Here is an 11863-nt window from a genome sequence, read left to right on the forward strand (position 1 = left end):
AGTGGGGGGATTGAGACAATTGCCTGTGGTATAGAGTGGGGGGATTGAGACAATTGTCTGTGGTATAGAGTCATTGATAAATACAGCATTTCATGTCTTTGGTCCAATAAAAACAAAGTTAGAAAAAAATGCTATTAATAAAGCAAGGTTTAATACAGAAGTTAAATACAGTACTATCCAACAAAAATCGTTGACCAGGCTTATCAAAATGTGAACTATTCTATCCTTAGATGTGAAAAACTATAATTCTTTCGTAGCACAAAAAAGAATTAAAAAATCCCCTTATATCGAGATATGAAAAGATCCGTTTTCGGTAAATTTAAATTCAGTGCAACTAAGAACAATTTGAAGAGGGCTTTATACCAATCTTGAAAGAAAATAACGCCTTTGCCTATCCTTATTTTGGCAAGAAATTGAGGATGAATATAATTTCTTCTCAGTTTGTCCATGTTAAATATCATTTAAGGATACCTATATACAAAAAAAATAAAACTATTCTTAATTCTAATTTTATTAATCACAATCAACTTTTACACTGAGGCATATAATCACACTTTTGAATAGCAGTTTCCCATTAAGAAAGAAAATTGTTTTTTTTTTTACATGTGTCCCCTTTATTCATCATTGACAGTATGTGTAGTCTTCTTTTTCGTCTGAATTCCACTGTCACTCTTATTGTTGTTAGTTTATTATTTCAATTGTACTAATGTATGCTGTTACCATTTCATAAAGATAGATATTAGTTCACATGTGGATTGTCGACAGGCATTCGAAATATAATTCACATCTGGATTATCGACAGGCATACGATATGATTGAAATTAGGATTGTGGACAGGCATTCAATGTTATTGACATGTGGATTGTCGATAGACATTCTATGTAATTGACATGTGAAATGTCGATAGACATTCGATGTTATTGACATGGGGATTGTCGACAGACACTCAATGTTATTGACATGTAAATTATCGATAGACATTCAATGTAATTAAAATGTTGGTTGTCGACAGATACTCGATGAAATTGAAAGGTAAATTGTCGACAGATATTCGATGTAATTGACATGCAAATTGTGATACTTGTTGCTTGTCGACAGACATTCGATGTAATTGACATGTGGATTGTTGATAGATATTCGATGTTATTGACATGCGAGTTGTCGATAGATATTCGATGTTATTGACATGTTGGTTGTCGATAGATATTCGATGTAATTGACATGTGAATTGTCGATAGACATTCGATGTTTTTGACATGAGGATTGTCGATAGATATTCAATGTTATTGACATGTGAATTGTCGAAAGATATTCGATGTTATTGACATGAGGATTGTCGATAGATATTCAATGTTATTGACATGTGAGTTGTCGATAGATATTCGATGTTATTGACATGATGGTTGTCGATAGATATTCGATGTAATTGACATGTGAATTGTCGATAGACATTCGATGTTTTTGACATGAGGATTGTCGATAGATATTCAATGTTATTGACATGTGAGTTGTCGATAGATATTCGATGTTATTGACATGATGGTTGTCGATAGATATTCGATGTAATTGACATGTGAATTGTCGATAGACATTCGATGTTTTTGACATAGGGATTGTCGACAGATATTCAATGTTATTGACGTGTAAATTATCGATAGACATTCAATGTAATTAAAATGTTGGTTGTCGACAGATACTCGATGAAATTGACAGGTAAATTGTCGACAGATATTCGATGTAACTGACATGCAAATTGTGATACATGTTGCTTGTCGACAGACAATAAGTGTAATTGACATGTGAATTGTCGATAGATATTCGATGTAATTGACATGTGGATTGTCGATAGATATTCGATGTAATTGACATGTGGATTGTCGACAAACATTCAATGTTATTGACATGTAAATTATCGATAGACATTCAATGTTATTAAAATGTTGGTTGTCGACATATATTCGGTGTAATTGACATGTGAATTGTCGATAGATATTCGATGTAATTGACATGTGAATTGTCGAAAGATATTCGATGTTATTGACATGTGAATTGTCGATAGATATTCGATGTAATTGACATGTGAATTGTCGATAGACATTCGATGTTATTGACATGTGAATTGTCGATAGACATTCGATGTAATTGACATGTGAATTGTCGAAAGATATTCGATGTAATTGACATGTGAATTGTCGATAGACATTCAATGTAATTGACATGTGGATTGTCGAGACATTCGATGTAATTGACATGTGGATTGTCGACAGATGTTTAAAATGTAATTGACATGTGGATTGTCGATAGACATTCAATGTAATTGACATGTGGATTGTCGACATATATTCTATGCAATTGACATGTAAATTGTCGATAGACATTCAATGTAATTGACATGACGGTTGTCGACAGACATTCAGTGTAATGGACATGATGGTTGTCGAAAGACATTGGGTGTAATTGACATTTGGATTATCGGCAGACATTCAATGTAACTGAAATGTGAATTGTCGAAATCATTCAATGTCATTGACATGCGGATTTCGAGACATTCGATGTAATTGACATGTGAATTGTCGACAGACATTCAATGTAATTGACATGTGGATTGTCGACATATGTTTAATGTAATTGACCTGTGGATTGTCGATAGACATTCAGTGTAATTGAAATGTGGATTGTCGACAGATATTCGATGTAATTGACATGTAAATTGTCGATAGACATTCAATGTAATTGACATGATGGTCGTCGACAGACATTCGATGAAATTGACATGTGAATTGTCGAAAACATTCAATGTTATTGACAGGTGGATTTCGAGATATTCGATGTAATTGACATGTGAATTGTCGACATGCATTCGATGTTATTGACATGTGGATTGTCGACAGGCATTCGATGAAATAGACATGTGGATTGTTGACAGACATTCGATGTAATTGACTTGTGAATTGTCGATATATTTTAAATGTAATTGAAACGTGGATAGTCGACATGCATTCAATATGGCACGTGGATTGGACAGCCATTCGATATCATTGACATGTAAATTATCGATACACATTCAATATAATTGGCACGTGGATTGTCGACAGGCATTCGATGTTATTGACATGTGGATTGTCGAAATACTTTAAATGTAACTGACGCGTAGATTGTCGACAAACATTCGATATGATTGACATGTTGATTGTCGATATCGATACAATAGATCAATTTGACATGTGGATTGTCGACATGCATTCTATGTAATTGACATATAGATTGTTGACATGCGGTAGATGTATTGACATGCGGATTGTCGACAAGCATTTTATATATAAAACCAATTTGGATTTTCGACCTGATTGACATGTATATTTTTTACAGGCAATCGATATTATTGGCATGTGGATTGCCGACAGGCATTCGATATAATTGACATGTGGATGGTTAACCGGCCTTCAATTTAATTGAGATGCATATCTTCGACAGGCATTCGATATGATTGACATATGGATTTTGCCAAGCATTCGATATGATTGACGAGTGGATTGTCGACAGACATTCAATATATAAAACCAATTTGAATTTTCAACATGATTAACATGTGTATTTTCGACACACTCGATATAATTGACACGTGGATTGTGGACAGGCATTCGATATAATTGACATGTGGATTTTCGACAGGCATTCGATATAATTGCCATGTAGATTGTCGACAGGCATTTGATATGATTGACAAGCGGATGGTCAACAGGCATTCGATATAATTGACATGCATATTTTGGACAGGCATTCGATATAATTGACATGTCGATTGTCGACAGGCATTCTATATGATTGATTAGCGGATGATCAGCAGACATTCAATATAATTGACATGTATATTTTCGTTAAGCTTTCGATATAATTGACATGTGGATTGTTGACAGGCATTCGATATATTTGGCATGTCTATCTTCAACAGGTATTTGGTATGATTGACATGTGGATTGTCGACAGGCTTTCGATTAAATTGACATGTGGATTGAGCACATGCATCAGATGTTAATGACATTCAATATATAATTCTAATGTGGATTGTTAACAGGTTTTCGATATGATTGATAAGTGGATGGTCAACACACATTCGATTATTCACATGTGGACTGTCGACATGCAATCTATATGATTGACGTGTGGTTTTTTGACGGGCATTCGATGTAATTGGCAAGCGGATGGTCAACAGGCCTTCAATATAATTGACATGTATATTTTCGACAGGCATTCGATATAATTGACATGTGGATTTTGCCAAGCATTCGATGTAATTGACAAGCGGGTGGTCAACAGGCCTTGAATATAATTGACATGTTTATTTTCGACAGGCATTCGATATAATTGACATGTGGATTTTGCCAAGCATTCGATATGATTGACGAGTGGATTGTCGACAGGCATTCAATATATAAAACCAATTTGAATTTTCGACATGATCTATATGTGTATTTTCGACAGCCATTCGATATGAGTGGCACGTGAATTGTCGACAGACACTCAATATAATTGACATGTGAATTGTGGACAGGCATTATATAATTGACATGTGGATTTTCGACAGGCATTTGATATAATTGCCATGTAGATTGTCGACAGGCATTTGATTTGATTGACAAGCGGATGGTCAACAGCCATTCGATATAATTGACATGTATATTTTGGACAGGCATTCGATATAATTGACATGTGGATTGTCGGCAGACATTCTATATGATTGACAAGCGGATGGTCAGCAGACATTCAATATAATTGACATGTATATTTTCGTTAAGCATTCGATATGATTGACATGTGGATTGCCGATAGGCCTTCTATTAAATTGACATGTAGATTGAGCACATGCATTAGATGTTAATGACATTCAATATGTAATTCTAATGTTGATTGTTAACAGGTTTTCGATATGATTGAAAAGTGGATGGTCAACACACATTCGATTATTCACATGTGGACTGTCGACATGCATTCTATATGATTGACGTGTGGTTTTTTGACGGGCATTCGATGTAACTGACAAGCGGATGGTCAACAGGCCTTCAATATAATTGACATGTATATTTTCGACAGGCATTCGATATAATTGACATGTGGATTTGCCAAGCATTCGATGTAATTGACAAGCGGATGGTCAACAGGCCTTCAATATAATTGACATGTATATTTTCGACAGGCATTCGATATAATTGACATGTGGATTTTGCCAAGCATTCGATATGATTGACGAGTGGATTGTCGACAGGCATTCAATATATAAAACCAATTTGAATTTTCGACATGATCTATATGTGTATTTTCGACAGCCATTCGATATGAGTGGCCCGTGAATTGTCGACAGACACTCAATATAATTGACATGTGGATTGTGGACAGGCATTATATAATTGACATGTGGATTTTCGACAGGCATTCGATATAATTGCCATGTAGATTGTCGACAGGCATTTGATTTGATTGACAAGCGGATGGTCAACAGCCATTCGATATAATTGACATGTGGATTGTTGACAGGCATTTGATTTGATTGACAAGCGGATGGTCAACAGACATTCAATATAATTGACATGTATATTTTCGTTAAGCATTCGATATAATTGACATGTGGATTGTTGACAGGCATTCAATATAATTGACAAGCGGATGGTCAACAGACATTCAATATAATTGACATGTATATTTTCGTTAAGCATTCGATATAATTGACATGTGGATTGTTGACAGGCATTCAATATAATTGACATGACTATTTTCGACAGGCATTCGATTTAATTGACATGTGGATTGTCGATAGGCTTTCTATTAAATTGACATGTAGATTGAGCACATGCATTAGATGTTATTGACTTGTGGGTTGTCGACAGACATTTAATATATAATCCTTATGAGGATTGTAAACAGGTTTTCGATATGATTGATAAGTGGATGGTCGACACGCGTTCGATAATTGACATGTGGACTGTCGACATGCATTCTATATGATTGACGTGTGTTTTTTTTGACGGGCATTCGATGTAATTGACAAGCGGATTGTCAACAGGCATTCAATATAATTGACATGTATATTTTCGACAGGCATTCGATATAATTGACATGTGGATTGTCGACAGGCATTTGATATGATTGACAAGCGGATGGTCAACAGACATTTAATATTAGACATGTATATTTTCGACAGGCGTTCGATATAATTGACATCTGGATTGTCGACAGACATTCGATATGATTGAAAAGCGTATGGTCAACAGACATTCAATATTATTGACAAGTATATTTTCGACTTGTAGTAAGCATTCGATATAATTGACAAGTTGATTTTCGACAGGCATTCGATATGATTGACATGTTGATTTTTGACAGGCATTCGATATGATTGACATGTTGATTTTTGACAGGCATTCGATATGATTGACTTGTGTATTTTCGACACGCATTTGATGTTATTGACATGTGGATCGTCGAGAGGCTTTCGATACATAATTTCAATGTGGATTGTCAACAGGTATTCGATATGATTGATAAGTGGATGGTCGACACGCATTCGATTATTCACACGTGGACTGTCGACATGCATTCTATATGATTGACGTGTGGGTTTTTGACGGGCATTATATGTAATTGACAAGCGGATGGTCAACAGGCATTCAATATAATTGACATGTTTATTTTCAACAAGCATTCGATATAATTGACATGTTGATTTTCAACAGGCATTTGATATGATTGACATGTGGATTGTCGAGAGGTTTTGATTAAATTGACATGTGGATTCTGCACATGCATTATATGTTATTGACATGTGGGTTGTCGACAGGCATTCAATAATAATTCCAATGTTGATTGTCGATATGATTGATAAGTGGATAAGGGACACGCATTCGATAATTGACGTGTGGACTGTCGATATGCATTCTATATGATTGACGTGTTGGTTTTTGACGGGCATTTGATGTAATTGTCATGTGGATTGTGGACAGGCATTCGAAATAATTGACATGTTGATTGTGGACAGGTATTAAATGTAGTTAAAATGTGGATTGTTGACAGGCCTCAGGTGGAATTGACATGTGGATTGTTGATAGGCAATCGATGTAATTGGCACGTTGATTGTCGAAACGGAATCGATGTAATTGACTTGTTGATTGTGGACAGACATTCGATATAATTGACATGTGGATTGTTGACAGGCATTCGATGTAATTGACATGTGGATTGTTGACAGACATCCGATATAATTGACATGTGGATTGTGGACAGACATTCGATATAATTGACATGTGGATTGTTGACAGGCATTCGATGTAATTGTCATGTGGATTGTTGACAGACATCTGATATAATTGACATGTGTATTGTGGACAGACATTCGATATAATTGACATATGGATTGTTGACAGCCATTCGATGTAATTGACATGTGGATTGTTGACAGACATCCGAAATAATTGACATGTGGATTGTGGACAGACATTCGATATAATTGACATGTGGATTGTTGACAGGCATTCGATGTAATTGACATGTGGATTATGGACAGACATTCGATATAATTGACATATGGATTGTGGACAGACATTCGATATAATTGACTTGTTGATTGTCGACAGACATTCAATAAAATTGACATGTGGATTGTTGACAGGCATTCGATATAATTGACATATGAATTGTGGACAGACATTCGATATAATTGACATATGGATTGTGGGCAGACATCCGATATAATTGACATGTGGATTGTGGACAGACATCCGATATAATTGACATATGGATTGTGGACAGACATTCGATATAATTGACATGTGGATTGTTGACAGGCATTCGATGTAATTGTCATGTGAATTGTGGACAGACATTCGATATAATTGACATATGGATTGTGGACAGACATTCGATATAATTGACTTGTTGATTGTCGACAGACATTCAATAAAATTGACATGTGGATTGTTGACAGGCATTCGATGTAATTGTCATGTGGATTGTGGACAGACATTCGATATAATTGACATATGGATTGTGGACAGACATTCGATATAATTGACATGTGGACTGTTGACAGGCATTCGATGTAATTGTCATGTGGATTGTGGACAAAAATTCGATATAATTGACATGTGGATTGTGGACAGACATTCGATATAATTGACATGTGGATTGTTGACAGGCATTCGATGTAATTGTCATGTGGATTGTGGACAGACATTCGATATAATTGACATGTGGATTGTCAATATGCATTCGATGTAATTGTCATGTGAATTGTGGACAGACATTCGATATAATTGACATATGGATTGTGGACAGACATTCGATATAATTGACAAATAGATTGTGGACAGACATTCGATATAATTGACATGTGGATTGTTGACAGGCATTCGATGTAATTGACATGTGGATTGTTGACAGACATTCGATATAATTGACATGTGGACTGTCCACAGACATTCGATATAATTGACATATGGACTGTCCACAGACATTCGATATAATTGACATATGGATTGTGGACAGACATTCGATATAATTGACATATGGATTGTGGACAGACATTCGATATAATTGACATATGGATTATGGACAGACATTCGATATAATTGACATATGGATTGTGGACAGACATTCGATATAATTGGCATATGGATTGTAGGCAGACATTCGATATAATTGACATATGGATTGTGGGCAGACATTCGATATAATTGACATATGGACTGTCCAGACATTCGATATAATTGACATATGGATTGTGGACAGACATTCGATATAATTGGCATATGGATTGTGGACAGACATTCGATATAATTGACATATGGATTGTGGACAGACATTCGATGTAATTGACATGTGGATTGTTGACAGACATCCGATATAATTGACATGTGGATTGTTGACAGACATCCGATATAATTGACATGTGGATTGTGGACAGACATTCGATATAATTGACATGTGGATTGTTGACAGGCATTCGATGTAATTGACATGTGGATTATGGACAGACATTCGATATAATTGACATATGGATTGTGGACAGACATTCGATATAATTGACTTGTTGATTGTCGACAGACATTCAATAAAATTGACATGTGGATTGTTGACAGGCATTCGATATAATTGACATATGAATTGTGGACAGACATTCGATATAATTGACATATGGATTGTGGGCAGACATCCGATATAATTGACATGTGGATTGTGGACAGACATCCGATATAATTGACATATGGATTGTGGACAGACATTCGATATAATTGACATGTGGATTGTTGACAGGCATTCGATGTAATTGTCATGTGAATTGTGGACAGACATTCGATATAATTGACATATGGATTGTGGACAGACATTCGATATAATTGACTTGTTGATTGTCGACAGACATTCAATAAAATTGACATGTGGATTGTTGACAGGCATTCGATGTAATTGTCATGTGGATTGTGGACAGACATTCGATATAATTGACATATGGATTGTGGACAGACATTCGATATAATTGACATGTGGACTGTTGACAGGCATTCGATGTAATTGTCATGTGGATTGTGGACAAAAATTCGATATAATTGACATGTGGATTGTGGACAGACATTCGATATAATTGACATGTGGATTGTTGACAGGCATTCGATGTAATTGTCATGTGGATTGTGGACAGACATTCGATATAATTGACATGTGGATTGTCAATATGCATTCGATGTAATTGTCATGTGAATTGTGGACAGACATTCGATATAATTGACATATGGATTGTGGACAGACATTCGATATAATTGACAAATAGATTGTGGACAGACATTCGATATAATTGACATGTGGATTGTTGACAGGCATTCGATGTAATTGACATGTGGATTGTTGACAGACATTCGATATAATTGACATGTGGACTGTCCACAGACATTCGATATAATTGACATATGGACTGTCCACAGACATTCGATATAATTGACATATGGATTGTGGACAGACATTCGATATAATTGACATATGGATTGTGGACAGACATTCGATATAATTGACATATGGATTATGGACAGACATTCGATATAATTGACATATGGATTGTGGACAGACATTCGATATAATTGGCATATGGATTGTAGGCAGACATTCGATATAATTGACATATGGATTGTGGGCAGACATTCGATATAATTGACATATGGACTGTCCAGACATTCGATTAATGGCATATGGATTGTGGACAGACATTCGATATAATTGACCTATGGATTGTGGGCAGACATTCGATATAATTGACATATGGATTGTGGACAGACATTCGATATAATTGGCATATGGATTGTGGGCAGACATTCGATATAATTGACATATGGATTGTGGACAGACATTCGATATAATTGACATATGGACTGTCCAGACATTCGATATAATTGACATATGGATTGTGGACAGACATTCGATATAATTGGCATATGGATTGTGGACAGACATTCGATATAATTGACATATGGACTGTCCAGACATTCGATATAATTGACATAAGGATTGTGGACAGACATTCGATATAATTGACCTATGGATTGTGGACAGACATTCGATATAATTGACATATGGACTGTCCAGACATTCGATATAATTGACATATGGACTGTCCAGACATTCGATATAATTGACATATGGATTGTGGACAGACATTCGATATAATTGACCTATGGATTGTGGGCAGACATTCGATATAATTGACATATGGATTGTGGACAGACATTCGATATAATTGGCATATGGATTGTGGGCAGACATTCGATATAATTGACATATGGATTGTGGACAGACATTCGATATAATTGACATATGGATTGTGGACAGACATTCGATATAATTGACATATGGATTGTGGACAGACATTCGATATAATTGACATATGGATTGTGGACAGACATTCGATATAATTGGCATATGGATTGTGGGCAGACATTCGATATAATTGACATATGGACTGTCCAGACATTCGATATAATTGACATATGGATTGTGGACAGACATTCGATATAATTGACATATGGATTGTGGACAGACATTCGATATAATTGACCTATGGATTGTAGGCAGACATTCGATATAATTGACATATGGATTGTGGACAGACATTCGATATAATTGACATGTGGACTGTCCACAGACCTTCGATATAATTGACATATGGATTGTGGACAGACATTCGATATAATTGACCTATGGATTGTGGGCAGACATTCGATATAATTGACATATGGATTGTGGACAGACATTCGATATAATTGACATATGGATTGTGGACAGACATTCGATATAATTGACATATGGATTGTGGACAGACATTCGATATAATTGACATATGGACTGTCCAGACATTCGATATAATTGACATATGGACTGTGGACAGACATTCGATATAATTGGCATATGGATTGTGGGCAGACATTCGATATAATTGACATATGGACTGTCCAGACATTCGATATAATTGACCTATGGATTGTGGGCAGACATTCGATATAATTGACATATGGATTGTGGACAGACATTCGATATAATTGACATATGGATTGTGGACAGACATTCGATATAATTGACATATGGACTGTCCAGACATTCGATATAATTGACATATGGATTGTGGACAGACATTCGATATAATTGACATATGGATTGTGGACAGGCATTCGATATAATTGACATATGGATTGTGGACAGACATTCGATATAATTGACATATGGATTGTGGACAGGCATTCGATATAATTGACATATGGATTGTGGACAGACATTCGATATAATTGACATATGGATTGTGGACAGACATTCGATATAATTGACAGGTGGG

The sequence above is a fragment of the Mytilus trossulus genome, chromosome 4 (genome assembly GCF_036588685.1).
Source record: "Mytilus trossulus isolate FHL-02 chromosome 4, PNRI_Mtr1.1.1.hap1, whole genome shotgun sequence".
NCBI classification, from domain to species: Eukaryota; Metazoa; Mollusca; class Bivalvia; order Mytilida; family Mytilidae; genus Mytilus; species Mytilus trossulus.